Below are 15,479 nucleotides of genomic sequence, written 5' to 3'. Positions count from 1 at the left end.
TGCCCGCTGGCCCCTGGTCATCTTCCATAACATCATTGATGTGTCCTCATAACAATTCCTTCATGATATGGAACAAGATCAACCTTACCTGGATGCCTGAAAAACGGAACAAGGCGAGGGTGTTCCTGGAGCAGCTGGGAAAGGCACTTGTAACCCCACACATTCAAAGAAGGAAGCGCCTCCCCTGAACAGCAGCCTTTGCAGTGCTTGTGAAAGCTGTTCAGGGGGCTTAATCTTGTCCTGATCCACCTGAGGCTGCAGCTGGGGCAGGCAAGAGGTGGGGCCTAGTGGTAAGAGCGATTAGAGCGTTGGACTAGAGCGTTGGTTAGAGCGTTGGACTAGTAACAAAAAGGTTACATGATCGAATCACTGAGCTGACAAGGTAAAAATCTGTCATTCTGTCCCTGAACAAGGCAAATAACCCACTGTTCCTAGGCTGTCATTGAAAATAAGAATTTGTTCTTAACTGACTTGCCTAGTTAGAGAAAGGCCTGCATCCATAGAGACACACACCACCTCTACTGGTAGACAACACAAGCTGTACTGCTTCCACGAGCACATTCAATGCTAGCATCAGTAATTCTAAATGTGGTGTTAGCCCAAGCCGAAGAGCTTCTGCCCCCTTACCTGGGAAAGCACGGAACAACAGACAGGGACGTTGGACCATCGAAGAGGAGCAAATATGATGAGAACTACATTGATTTGGGGTTCACTTATATTGGGAGTAGTGCCTTTCCTCAGCCACAGTGTGTTATAAGTGCAAAAGTTCTCTCTCACAACCCGATGAAACCTTCAGTCTTGCGCAGACATTTAGAAACAAAACGTGACATTTTGAAAAATGAGCCACGGGAGTTTTTTGAGCGAGAACTAAGACGACATGTATAAAAGCAACATATACCATTAATAAGAAAGGGGCAAGGAGAATATTATATGGTGAGCTACCGAGCGGCTAGGACAGGCAAGCCCCATACTATTGTGGAGAACTAATTATTCCTGCTGCCGCGGATATGGCTGGGACAATGCAGGGGGAAAAGGCCCAAAAACTATACAGACAATGTCTTTATCAAACAACACGGCTTCACAACGCATCAGTGACACGGCAGGAGATGTTTTGAAACAATTACTGCTTCACATACAAGCCAGTGAATTCTATGCGTTACTGCTGGATGAGTCAACAGACGTGGTGGGCCTGGCACAGCTCCTGGTAAATGTCCATTTTGTTTATGGGGGGGTCAATTATGGAAGACATCCTCTTCTGCAAACCACTGGAAACGAGGACATCAGGAGAGCATATGGTCCTTCTGTAGCTCAGTTTAGCAGTATAGTGGGTTCGACGGGCTTAGAATGTATGACATGAAATGGACTGCTAAATGGCATATATTATATATTTTAAGTATTGGACAGCTTTGTGACAAATGGACTTTGCTGGTCAAGATGTGTTGGTATCTGTACTGATGGCGCAAAAGCCATAACAGGGAGACATAGTGGAGTGTGGAAACAAGTGTGCAAGCAGTTGCTTCCGACGCCACTTAGGTACACTGCAGCATCCACCGAGAGGCTCTTGCTGCCAAGGGAAGTTTCTCACATGACTGGCCTATCTGGGTGATGTTTTTTCTCCCCTGAATGATCTGACTCTCAGCAACTATATTCAATGTGCGGGACAAAATTGAGGCTATGATTAAGAAGTTGGAGCCCTTCTCTGTCTGCATTAACAAGGACAACACACAGGTCTTTCCATCATGGTTTGATTTTTTTGTGTGCAAATGAACTCAAGCTTATGGACAATGTCAAATGTGATATAGCGAAGCACCTGGGTTGGGTGCACAATCGCGCAGATACTTTCCCGAAACAGATGACAAACAACTGGAGTCGGTATCCCTTTCAAGCTCTGCCTCCAGTCCACTTACCGATATCTGAACAAGAGAGCCTCATCAAAATTGAATTTAATCAGAAGCCACTGCTAGATTTTTGGATTGGGCTGCACTAAGAGTATCCTTCCTTGGCAAATTAAGCTGTTAAGACACTCGTAATCTTTGCAACCACGTACATACAGTATGTGAGCGTGGATTCTCTGCCCTCACTTGTATGAAAACTAAATACAGGCACAGACTGTGTGTGGAAAATATTTTAATACAACCCGACATTGTAGCGTTATATGCATCCTTTCTAGCACACCCTTCTCGGATGCAATGTGTAGAGTCAGAGGTTAAACTCACAATAAAATAGTCCAGTGGGAAACCAATTTGTGGTGCTCAAAACAAAGTATTTCTTTAATAAAGGTTGGGGGGGGAATGGGGAGGGGAGAAATACAACTGAAAGGCCTATCAGGTAACTGGTAGGTTAACGTGCCAGGTGTGGCGGCCCCTCGGACCGCCTGTGTTAATGAACAAAACATAAAAGAGAGAGAGATGTGTCCGGGGTTTCCATCCTTACTCTCATCTTGAGCCGTGTGGCGTGCTGCCCGTTAATAGGTCCTCTTCCTTTGGGGCAAAGAACAGGAAGAGAGAGAGACAGGTGAGTCAAACATTGCCTAGTATCTTCTTTGTCGTTGTATCGAGGTGCTTCTCATACTCACTCCGGTTCTTCCAAGGACTAGGCATACCATCTGCCTGCCTGCCATACCGCCCAAGTGACTGCACCTCTAATTATACCCATTTGAGGTAACGAGGGACAGGTGGGACCAATTCCAAGTGCCAATTGGTTGCATCACCTGGACTGGGTGATATTGGTGTTGAATCACCAGCCCCAGTTGATGCCTGTAGAGCTTTAGCCCTCTGGCCTTGGCCAAAGGGAAAGAGTGAGATAGAGATGAAGAAGAAGAGGAAATAGGCACAGAGACAGGCAGATAGAGCGAGAGAGAGAGTGGGGGGGGGGGTGGAGTGACAAAGGCAGAGAAACCAAAAGAGAGAGATCATCACAAACTGTAGAAGACTACAGTAGAGTGACAGAGGGAGAGCGAGAAGACTAAAATGACAGAGGGAGAGAAAGATACCGAGACAAGCAGTCACTCAGGCCTGTCAAACAATTAACGTCATGGGGAGAGAGAGAGGAGGAGCAAGTGGCCCTAGGTGATGGACGAGCAGAGTGGACATATGTAGTGTTCAGCATGTTCACACAACCCCCTTATCATTTGCGCACACACATATACACACACACACACAGCAGACTGTTTTGCCATGATGGCCAAGCTCCCAGGTGAACTGGAAAAGCTGTCACATCCACACATATTTTTATCAAAGCCTATTGGATAACAACTTGTTTTTAAACCAGGATAGAAGAATTTATAACTGACTTTTTCCCAACATAACGTAGGTACAGCAGATCCCATTATTGCATGCAACACTTTAAAATGTGCCTTTAGATGCCATGCAGTTCAATACTCATCTTTAAAACAAAATCAACTTAGGTCAAAATAGTTCATATTAGCAGAGGAAATAGAGGAACTAACAGTAGATAGCAGATACTGGAGATAGCAATACAAACTGTAGCATAGAAGCACAGAATAAAAATCCAATCAAATTGTATTGGTCACATACACATATTAGCAGATGTTATTGCGGGTGTAGTGAAATGCTTGTGTTCCTAGCTTCAACAGTGCAATAGTATCTAAAACGATTCACTACAATACACACAAATCTGTAAGTAAAATAATGGAATTAAGGAATACATTCATTTTAGATTGAGCAATGTCAAAGTGGCATTGACTTAAACAATAGTTTAGAATGCAGTATATGCATATGAGAGGAGTAAAGCAGTATGTAAACATTATTAAAGTGACTAACGTTCCATTATTAAAATGGCCAGTGATTCTAAGTCTATATTAGAAGGGCAGCAGCTTCTAAGGTGCAGGGCTGCATAACCGGGTGGAAGCCGGCTAGTGATTTGAACAGTATGATAACCTTAAGATAGAAGCTTTTTTTCAGTCTCTCGGTACCAGCTTTGATGCACAAGTACTGACCTCGCCTTCTGGATGATAGTGGGGTGAACAGGCCATGGCTCGGTTGGTTGATGTCCTTGATTATCTTTTTGGCCTTCCTGTGACATCGGGTGCTGTAGGTGTCTTGGAGGGCAGGTAGTTTGCCCCCGGTGATGAGTTGGGCAGACCGCACCACCCTCTGGAGAGCCAGGCAGTGATACAGCCCAACAGGATGCTCTCAATTGTGCATCTGTAAAAGTTTGTGAGGGTTTTAGGGGACAAGCCAAATTTCTTCAGCCTGCTGAGGTTGAAGAGGCTCTGTTGCAACTCTGCAACTAGCACTGCTGGGTGATCTGAAGTCATAGTCAATCGATCAATAATATAATTATACTGTTATTAAAAAATGTATCTACTATTAGCAAAAATGTATCTTTAATTTACAATATGTAGAAACTATGAGAATAGATAGGTTCAGAACTTTTGTGAAAAATATATGGCAAATTGAAATCAAGTCTGGATGGTGTTCAGAGATAGATGGGATGGGTTGAGGGGAGCTGAAGTGTGGGACAGCCTGTGTCACAGCCGGCCATGACCGGGAGCTCCATAGGGCAGCGATGAGACAAGATAGCAACTGCCAATTGGATATCACAAATTGGGACAAAAAATAACAAATGGAGAAGAATTGCATCATTTATTTTTATAAAATTGCTAAATGTTTTCTTTGCCCCAATGAAAAGTGTGTAGAACTGCAGAAAACTTGCTTTAACACTGAAAAAAGGTATCTCTGCCCCATGGCAGAATTTGTAGAATTGCATGAAATGTGTTATAAAATTGCAAAAAAAATATCTGCCCCATGGCAAAACTTGCTTTAAAACGTATATTTTTCTCTCCGCTGTCAAGAGGGGGGCCACAAAAAAAGAAATGCCTGCTTGGTGTGGGGGCCCCCCAACCAAATGTTGCTTAGGGTACCCAAAGGGCTGGAGCTGGCCCTGGTCACCTCTACTCCTTAAGATGTCTGAAGAAATTTGGCATGCCACCCCAGGTACTCTCCAAATTCTATCTCTGCACCACGGCCTGGTGCACACCCCAGCTGCGAGTTGTTCACTCCTTTACCATTGGGAAGACGTATCGGAGCATGATGTCTGATAGAAACTGTCCTTCTGTGGCTCAGTTGGTAGAGCATGGCGCTTGTAACGCCAGGGTAGTGGGTTCGATTCCCGGGACCACCCATACGTAGAATGTATGCACACATGACTGTAAGTCGCTTTGGATAAAAGCGTCAGCTAAATGGCATATATTATTTATTATTATATTATATCTGAGCCTGTTGGTATCTACAAGCCATCAGACTACTGAATACTTGAACTGAACTGACCACCCGCACTGATTCTCCACACCTTAGCACACACACACTCACACAGACACACTCATCCACACACACACATACACATTCATGCTTCACACACATCACAGCTGCTGCAACTAGACTCTTATATATTATTGCTAAATACATCACCATTTAAATACCTGCCCTCATAAAACACGTGGAAATATTGTATTGTAAATTGTGCCTTCCTGTATTATACTTAAGCTAAAATATTGATTATATTCTACTGAGCCATTTACTTTAAGTTCATATTCTTATCTTTTCTTATTTCTTATTGTTGTTGCATTGTCAAGAAGGAACCTGCAAGTAAGAATTTCTTTGGATGGTGTTTGCATGTGTATCCTGTACACACGACCAAGAAAACTTGAAACTACTATGAATTAATTTCCATGGAAATTGACAGTTTGTTTGGAGTGTGTATTGGAGGCGAAGTCAGGTGCAGGAGAGCAGAGTGTAGTGAACAGGCACACTTTTTATTCCGGTCCAAAATGACAGCACAAAGTAACATAAAATGTGCCCAAACACGGAACATAGACTAAAAGTAATGCGAGTAACAATATCCACATTTCCAAAATACACCTAACACAAACAATCTTACACAAAGACATGATGGGGAACAGAGGAATAAATACATATAGATTGATTGGGGAATGAAAACCAGGTGTGCAGGGAACAAGACAAAACAAATGGATACATGAAAAATGGACCGCCGAACGCCGCCCGAACAAGGAGAGGAGCCGACTTCGGTGGAAGTCGTGGCACAGTTAAATATCATATCATATTGTAACTTAAAGCTTGGAACACAGCTAACCATATATGAGCATGTAATTTTGGTACAGCTGCTAAGTTTACACATCATTCTGTAAATAACTGGAAGTTCTGGGAATTGATTCTCAAAGAATCTCAAAGAATTCATATTCAATTGATTCTCAAAGAATTCATACCTTCAGAAGTCAGGCCTTCTAAGAAAACTAATTTTGTCAGAGACAGGACTGGTGCCCCTTAATAATTTCATAGTACTAATTGTACACACTCCATTACATATACAATGAACTCTCCACATCCCTCTCGCTCTCCCAGGCATATTAATGGATTACTATGGTTGTCTCCATTCTCTAACTATAGCAACTGGAGCTAAACTAGAACCTCAAAGGTTAACACATTCACACTTTCTGACAAACTGTATAAACTACTCTGGGTTATTTTCTCAATTATTTCAACTTGACAAGCTTATTAACGTGTGCATAGGAAGCCCATGTCATTACTTGAATGATAAGAGTGTGTGTTAAATGGTTGTTTATACACTTAAAATGAGGCTGAGAATAACAGTACTAATTAACCCTCCCGGCTTGCCTCTATGTCAATTACAGACATTTGACCTCTGACCTCTGAGTGGAACAGAGACCCCATGCCGCATCAGCATCATCATACATTCATCCCTTATGATGTACTATGCCAAAATAAGACTTGTTGACATTTTCCTTTGTGTTTCCTTTTCCTGTATCTACGGATACGGTATGCACCCTGTGAATTTTGTATTCACTCAGCCTGCTGGCAATATGAAAGTGTTTTGCAACTACAAACTAATCTAGTTGCACACACAGAGATCAGAACAGAGGCATCAGAGGGTATACCGACACCTCAAACCTTACATCCTCTCCTTTTCATCAGCTCTTCATATCGTGCCACATCTGTTTGATTCTGCACCAGTGAACCAAGACCTGAACAGAATAGTGATCTGTCTCCCTGGTAGCAGCAACAAACCAATTCAAATGGCACCTTATTCCCTATTTCACGCACTACTTTTGACCGGCTCTACTTTTGAGGGACACAGCTCTACGTTTGGGACGCAGCCCACATGTCAAAGGTTCAGCACTACTCAGTGGTATAATTTAGTGGCTGGAGGAGAATAGGTAATAATGAGTGATTGCAGATGCATAAGGTATACAGGGCCTGCTTATAAAGGGGCTTGTATCAAAGGGTGCCTTAAAAATGCTCCCTTATGAAATGTTGCAGCCTGCCTTGCTGTTTATGAGTAACCTCATCCCCAGGCTGTTGACCACATAGGAGGAAGTGTCCAGTTTGCCTAGATCTTGCCTTGCCTGCCTATATCCTGCCTATGTGGTCCTTCTGTGGCTCAGTTGGTAGAGCATGGCGCTTGTAACGCCAGGGTAGTGGGTTCGATTCCCGGGACCACCCATACGTAGAATGTATGCACACATGACTGTAAGTCGCTTTGGATAAAAGCGTCAGCTAAATGGCATATATTATTATTATTATATTATATCCCTGCCTCCTTCCCTGTCTTTCTTGTCTTGCCTCTCTACACAAAGAAAGGTGCTATCTAGAACTTAAAAGGGTGCTATCTAGAACTTAAAAGGGTTCTTCAAAGGTTCATCTTATGGGGACAGCCGAATAACTATTTTAGAACCCTTTATTTCAAAGAGAGTATCTCTCTCCCTCCTTCCTTGACTTATTGCCTTATTCCCTCCTTCCCTCCCCTCCCCTCCCACCCTCCTTCCATCTCTCCCCAGATGTAGGTTAATGATGTCCCGGGGTGGGTAAGGCTGTGGATAACTGTGGCGAGGCTGTGTGACTCATACATCACAGAGCAGGTCACATGCACGGAGGATCTCTGAGGACCAACTTTGTTTACCTGCCAGCCATGACCCTGCACAGCAGGCACAGGACTGGCTGCTTCATAGGCACAGAGCTTCCTACCTCCCTCAGTGCCACACAGCTGTCTGCCCAGTACACCCATTTTCCTAGAGTCCTGTAACTGTCTGTCTGCGACACAGGTCCAGAACTGTTTGACTCACAGGGCCAGAGCCCAGAAATGTGTATATACCTCATAGGCTCAGACCTGTCTGCCTGCCTTTATAGGCTCACAACTGTCTGCCTAGCTCATAGGCCCAGAACCTCCAACTGCCTTATAGGCCCAGAACCGTCTACCTCACTGGCCTATAGCTGAGCTCCTGTCTAAACAGAAGTGAGGAGGGGGACAATATACATTGGCACAGCGGTCTAAGGCACTGCATTTCAGTGCATGAGACGTCACTACAGTCCCTGGTTTGAATCCAGGTTGTATCACATCCCATGATTGGGAGTCTCATGGGGCGGTGCACAATTGGCCCAGCATCGTCCAGGTTTGGCCGGGGTAGGCCATCATTGTAAATAAGAGCTTATTCTTAACTGACTTGCCTAGTTAAATAAAGGTTCAAATAAAATAATAAAAGCAAGAGAAGAAAGAGCGTGTGACTGTCATCTGACCTGTTTTTCTGGAGCTGAACAAAAGATGGCCAAGTTAAAGTTATATTCATTAATGTATTCATTGTCATTCAGTTTCGTTCACTGAATGTGATGGAGAAAATCAACCGACCCTTATCACACACCCACACACCCACACCCAGACCCAGATACACACACATTACGCCACAGGATGTGTCACTTCATCTGCCCCTGCAGTGATTGTCAAATATCACTTGGGGACATTGGGAAGAAGGAGAGCTTTGCCCAGGGCAGCACATCACAGCATTACTCACAGCTGTGACAGGGAGGTGGGCATGGGGCTGAACAAAAACACTATTCATCTACTGCGTACTGACCTGTGTGCCAGGGGGAGGAGGAAGAATACACACACACACGTAGACACACATGCACGCGCGCACACACACACACCCCTCAGGTCCTTCAGTCAAGGGCATGTGAGCCCAGCAGTCAGAGTGAATGAGTGTTTGAGTCAGGCTGCTCGGGGGACATAATATACCCTATTTGTGAAAATATCACATATGTGATGTTTGCATTACATTGGAGTAATATAGCAGACACTCCTATCCATAGGGAGCTGCAATAAGTGCACGCAACTCAGGTTTTCCTACAACAGGTTGGTGAGCCAAAAGTGAAGACATATGTTTCATGTGAGCTACCTGTATCTTTCAGCAACCATCATCATGATGAGTCACCCTAAACGTTGCCTGTGTCCCAAATGGCAAACTATTCCCTACATACAGTAGAGCACTGCTTTTGACCAGAGCACAACGGGCCCCGGTTAAAAGTAGTGCACTATATGGAATAGGGTGCCATTTGGGACACAGATTAACTAATGGGGAGCTGTGCTGTACTATACCGATCTGTATAGCTGTACCACTATAAATGGGCAGACTCCCTCCACACGTCAATCAAGTCCGACCTGCTGATGCTGAACCATTGTCTGAGACTGGATTGTCTCACAAGTTCACATGCCTTTGATTCGCCGTGCAAAGTGAACTCAGACAAGACTGTCCCAATGGAACTAGAAAATGAGAGATAGACGAAGAGAAGGTTCTGTGGCAATGTGCCTTCACAAGCACATGGATGCAAACACACACATAATCAAAACCGCAGACACACACACACACACAGCAGGGGATGTCAGACTTGCAGATGTGTTTTCTCTGATGTCATCCAGGCCATAAGAACACCCCGAGGGACATACAGGCACAGTGGGGAGAACAAGTATTTGATACACTGCCAATTTTGCAGATTTTCCAACTTACAAAGCATGTAGAGGTCAGTCATTTATATCATATGTACACTTCAACTGTGAGAGATGGAATCTAAAACAAAATCCAGAAAATCACATTGTATGATTTTCAAGTAATGAATTTGCATTTTATTCCATGAAATAAGTATTTGATACATCAGAAAAGCATAACTTAATATTTGGTACAGAAACCTTTGTTTGCAATTACAGAGATCATACGTTTCCTTAAAAAAAAATCTAATTTTGTCTGTCATAGTTGAAGTGTACCTATGATGAAAATTACAGGCCTCTCATCTTTTCAAGTGGGAGAACTTGCACAATTGGTGGCTGACTAAATACTTTTTTGCCCCACTGTATACACACACACACAGACACACACACAGACACACACATATTTCATTGCAAATTGCAATATATATATATTTATATTTCATAAAACGGCATTAGCACTTACCCGTCCAGAAGTACGTCCTGTCCTTGCAGAAACAGCCCCTCAGCTCCTGTTTGAATCATAACACTCAAAGATTCCTCAAACAAAACATCTGTCTCACTTTCACTTTTTCACTTTCACTTTAGACTTTGACTTCACTTTTCCTGATTTATTCGCTATGATGTCTTCAATGAAATAGTTGAAAACACAACTTTCCAAAACTGCAACTCCTCTGATAGTCAAGGCGAGAATGGAGTTCGTTACGCGTGCATTTACAAACAAGGAATGGTGGTCCAAACCAAAACCATTACATACTGGCGTTTACCTCAGCTCATTGGCTATCTCCCCAGCTAGATTTCAAGAAGATCAGTGGTCATTGGGCAGAAATACAGTCAACCAACGAAGCTTCGCTAAAATTATTGGTGCGCAAGGTAGTCATTGCTCAGTTGTCTTCAAATCAGTTCACTTCGGTCAATACTCCCTGCAAAAAAAACAATGAAGTTTGGCTGTGTTGCAAACATCCAGAGGAATGCACTGAAACCAACCATGACCAGATAAACTATGGTTTACCGTGTGTAATTACGTCGAATGCTCCGTTAAAAAATTGATAGAGATGGACTTCACGGCACAAACGGGTTACACAATGTTTCGATTTGATCAAAGAAAACGACACTTAATTTGATCACTGGGACCCTCAGGAAGAGAAATAAGAGCAAGATATCAGAATGTAAGTCATCATTTTACCTTCAGATGAGAATGTGTAAAAACTGTCATGGCGGAAAATGTTTTTTTGTTGTTGATTGCTCTTCTCAAACGAAAGCATGGTATTTGTTCTCTGTAATAGCTATTTTAAATCGGAAAACGTAGTTTGATTACCAAGATTCTAATATTTTGAAGGATGTAAGACACTTGCATTTTCAAGAATGTTTAATGTTACGACGTTGTATTTCGCCCGGGGATCGCAGCCATAAGACTTTAAGGCAAAACTGTTCCTGTGCCATTAGACTGAACTGCCTTGAATTTTGGAAAGTGCATTGAAGCATTTCAAATAGAAATGATTCTGAAATGCCATTCAGTATGGAGGTTTTTCAGTGTCCATCTTCGGCAATTATCTCATGTGACATTTTGGATCACTTCGGGAAAACAGAAGAGTAAGAAATTACCTGTCAGAACCTGTTCTCTGAAATATGATTAACGTAAAGAGATTCTCTGGTACGTGTGAATACTTTCTAGTCACACCTCTGTCTCTGTCTCTGTCTCTGTCTCTGTCTCTGTCTCTCTCTGTCTCTGTCTCTGTCTCTGTCTCTGTCTCTGTCTCTGTCTCTGTCTCTGTGACCTATTTGGATAACGCTGGGCAGGCCTCTTGCTAACTGTCACTCAAATGCAAGGGGTTGAAGATGCTTGTCTTTAATGTCCTGGCAACAGCTAGTCTTCCTGGGGTCAGACACATAACAAAAAAGACAAAAATACTTTACAATTGACATACATTTGAATCCTAACTTCACTTTCAGATAGTGAAAAAAAAAAACACCCGACACACTGTGGATAGCCACTTTATTTGCTGCAATTATTTCAGAACAACCGGCTTCAGTATTATTATATCTGGAGGAAGACAAAGTGTATCATTTGAGCCCATATCAGCCACATACACTATATAAAGTAAAACTAGGTGGTTTGGCTGTGTCAGGATGTTTGTCCTTAATAAGCCCAGTACTAGGCTATTATGTGCATGTGTGTGTACACCTGTTGTGCATTGATCTGTTAGTTTCTAATTTTTCAGAGTAAATAACTCACGGACACTAGAGAAGCTTAACCAAGTTTAATTCTTCCCAAAGGGTCGTTACAGCTGTAATTCAGACAAAAGCATGTTTCCACCCACACAAGTATATATACTCCACTTTAGGCACTCCTCCTTCTCTCCAATCCTTACATATTATGGTTCTACAGGAAGAGTGTAATAGGATAATAAATCCTTATTACTCCCTTCAGGGGATCTGACCTGACCTCCTGACCACAACCCCTCCTTGGCCTATTCCACAGATGTCCATCCTTTTCCCCTATAGCAGTCCTGTGAACTCCTCCCTTCCACCCAACACATTCCAAAGCCATCTGTCTTTCTACAGAGACCCATTACCTTCTGACCTAAAACCCAGTCTATTGCACTCCCCATACAGTATGCGTCTGATCTATCATGCCTTTAATATCTCAACGTTCAAAGTTTACTCCGAATCCAACACCTGAATGGCCTGTGTACCATCTCGTCCCCATGAACACACCACATAGGCTCCTTTCCCCAACAGACTTCCCAAAACAGCCCAAGCTTAGAACCCTACAGCCTCGTCACAGCCTCTTAGGCACCTGCTACAGCCTCACAGCAGGTTCCTTCATTACAACTTCACCACAAAGTGCATGAGTGCTGCCCAAAGCCCCTCGTTACACTTACCACACCACTCCGAGCTGGCAGGCACAACCTGACATGACCAATAACTAACGCCAAGTCAGATGCCTGTTGGCACTTTGTAAACGGTCCATTTCTGCCCATTAAATGAAATGTCCCTAATTTTCTCCCATGGGCAGACAAGGTTTTATATGTAGAAAATTGCACTGTGCAAATCGGCGGCAGCTTCCATTTTGCAGTATCAAACGTCATTACAATAATGGACCTGAGCTTTTAAGCAAATACCTGATGGGTAAAATGTTCTCCAAGAGGATAGGCTTTTGGCCTCTACACCTACGAGAACAGGCAGGAAACGCACATGTATATATGGGCAGACAGGGAAAAGCAAACACACACGAAAGAGATACACACGCCCATGCGAGCACGCACGCGAGCACACACACACACGCAGCTTCTCCAAAACAAACGTATCCCATTCCAATTCAAACAACAGCTTTCAAAAAGCCCTGGAAGATAAAATAATGGGAAACGGTAACAGCCGCCCTGTATTGGGCACAACCATGCTTTTTAACTGGCAGCATTCAGGACTAAGTGAGCCTAGCCACAGTCACTGCGGTTTCCCGTCTCCAGCTGCAGTGATAGAGAGTGGCTTTGGAGAGTGGGGCTGCCAGCCTGAGCCCTAGCCAATTGATTGCTGTTTAATTCAAAGAGGCACCTCATTTTTTTACAACAAGATCCTCTACTCTCTAAGGTCTCGGGCTTTATAAGCGTCCATGGTGTTCCTGCTCCTTAAGCCTGCAGCCAGGGTCTACTTTAAAATCAATCGTTTTGAATATCACCAGAAGGTCAAAATAAATATTTTTTGTTTAACTCGGCAGCTGTTGTAACCTGACCAATTGAGCTTGACAACAGTTCATTCCTGTGTTTGAACCCGGCCTAAAGTTTTCAATGATAATCACACCGTAGATTCAGCCCACAGAGCACAACGCAGCCAAAAGAAACATCTCTGGAGTGGTATTTGAAAGAACTGCTCAGTCTTCGCAGATACTCTGTAGAGTCTATGGGTCAAATTTTGAGAGGACTTGACCGTGGCCCTGTAGCGCTGTTTAATTCATCCAAAAAAATATTAAAAGGAGGAAAGAGCCAGTAGAACAGCGAGCAGCGGCATAGTCTGTCATTGTTCAGAGACTAAAGCGGCGTGTCAAACCTCAGACAGACTGCTGTATCGCCCTCTGAGTTAGTACAATACTTAACAAGATCATATGTCAGTTTCATTCCCCGAAATTAACTCTCTTTGGCACAGTCAATGAAACCAATTATGCTCATCGGTGAGACATGCGTTTTGAAATTAATATTTTGGGAAGGGGGAAAAGAGATGTGCCTAGATGTGCTGAACATCTCACTTCAAATCAAAATCAGTTGGACTCACCCAGGCAGCCTCCTGACGTTCAGTCCAGCTGGACGAAGCACTCAACGATCCCCAGAGGAAGTCTCTCCTCTCTCCCCTTTTTCTCTTCTCTTCTTTCTCTCTTCTCCTCCTTTTTTTTGTCTTCTTCTCCCAGGCAGGGATTAGGCGGCCCGCTTTCAGTTGTTTTAGTGACTGTCAGACATACCTACATAGGTTATTGCAATACAACATTCACACAACGTACATTTGTCTCAAGATACAACTTCCAACAGATGATCTTTTAATGTAGTGTGGCCTGAAAGAAAGCCGCGCCCTAAGGCATACAAACAGATGGTCTGTCGTGATACACACATAGTCGTTGTATAAGCTTTCTGATCCTAGTGGAGACATGCTAGGCTATCGAACATCTTCATACCCAACACAGCGAAAGCTACATGACACCAGTGTGCTCGAAAACACCAGCCACCTTTTTAGTGAAATAACTTCCTTAGACACAGTCGATATGACAAACCTAATTTCTCTGGCTAGCAGCTGGAAGGGCGGCAGGCTGCACGAAGCAGGCAGCAGGCAGCAGGCAGCAGGCAGGCATCAGTATTCTCCTGGTGCGGTGCGGGCTGCAAACAGAAACATGGCGTTGTTGTGTTGCCCGCCGGCTGCACTGGGCTCTGTTCGTTCCGCTGTTTAAACACGCTAACGGTATCCTCTAACGGACGCTCCCTCATTAACGGGAGAACACACCGGAGCGATGTGGCGAGTGGCAGGGAACGGAGGGGAATGCTGACTGGCAGGTGTGACATTTCTGACAGCTCCCCGTCCATCCCAGGTGCCCGTCCATTGCCGTGGACGATGTCTGAGCGGAGAAGGCTGGTCAGAACACAAAACAGTCATATGTTTATATAGTCTCATCGGGAGACCATGCAGGAATCAAATAACTGTAAATAACTCAAAGGGAAATATTGCCAACAAACTTTTCCTTCATGTCTAAACTTGGGTATGAAAAGCAGGTGTGAAGTTTGGTGTTTTCTAATATTGGTGTCAAACGGTCACATCTGCAAACACACCTTCAGTATTTGTTTGTTTATATCAAATTTCCCACATTGAATTGTACCCTATTTATTCAAATTGAAAAAGGTAGACCAGTGTGTGTGTGTGTGTGTGTGTGTGTGTGTGTGTGTGTGTGTGTGTGTGTGTGTGTGTGTGTGTGTGTGTGTGTGTGTGTGTGTGTGTGTGTGTTTGGTTTGCCAACTGGTAGGTTTGAGATTAAACCCGTTCTCCTCTTCTACTAGCCTCTGGGGAGCCTCTGTTCTCAGGTCCTAAAACAATAGAGCTGCTATAGTACATTGGGCTGCAGGAATACACAAACAATCAAATATTCTGACTCACAGTCCGGATACAATCTTATTATGGAAGGAAAAAAG

The 15,479-nt window shown here is 43.6% G+C and overlaps 1 long non-coding RNA gene across 2 annotated transcripts; it reads right to left on the bottom strand.

Moving 5' to 3' along the window:
- Positions 1-2,242: 2,242 nt before the first annotated feature.
- On the bottom strand, positions 2,243-10,369 carry LOC118392662 (uncharacterized). 2 transcript variants are annotated; one of them, XR_008063059.1, is made up of 3 exons: positions 10,280-10,369; positions 3,959-4,166; positions 2,243-2,480 (listed from the first exon to the last, which is right to left on the bottom strand). It is a non-coding gene; the product is annotated as an uncharacterized LOC118392662 (long non-coding RNA). The 2 variants fall into 2 exon arrangements; XR_004827421.1 differs by lacking the exons at positions 3,959-4,166; positions 10,280-10,369 and adding an exon at positions 2,576-3,116.
- Positions 10,370-15,479: the final 5,110 nt, after the last annotated feature.

Source organism: Oncorhynchus keta, chromosome 13 (assembly GCF_023373465.1).
Source record: "Oncorhynchus keta strain PuntledgeMale-10-30-2019 chromosome 13, Oket_V2, whole genome shotgun sequence".
Classification (NCBI taxonomy): Eukaryota; Metazoa; Chordata; class Actinopteri; order Salmoniformes; family Salmonidae; genus Oncorhynchus; species Oncorhynchus keta.
Note: the sequence above shows the minus strand (reverse complement) of the source record. Positions and strands in the feature narration are given on the sequence as shown.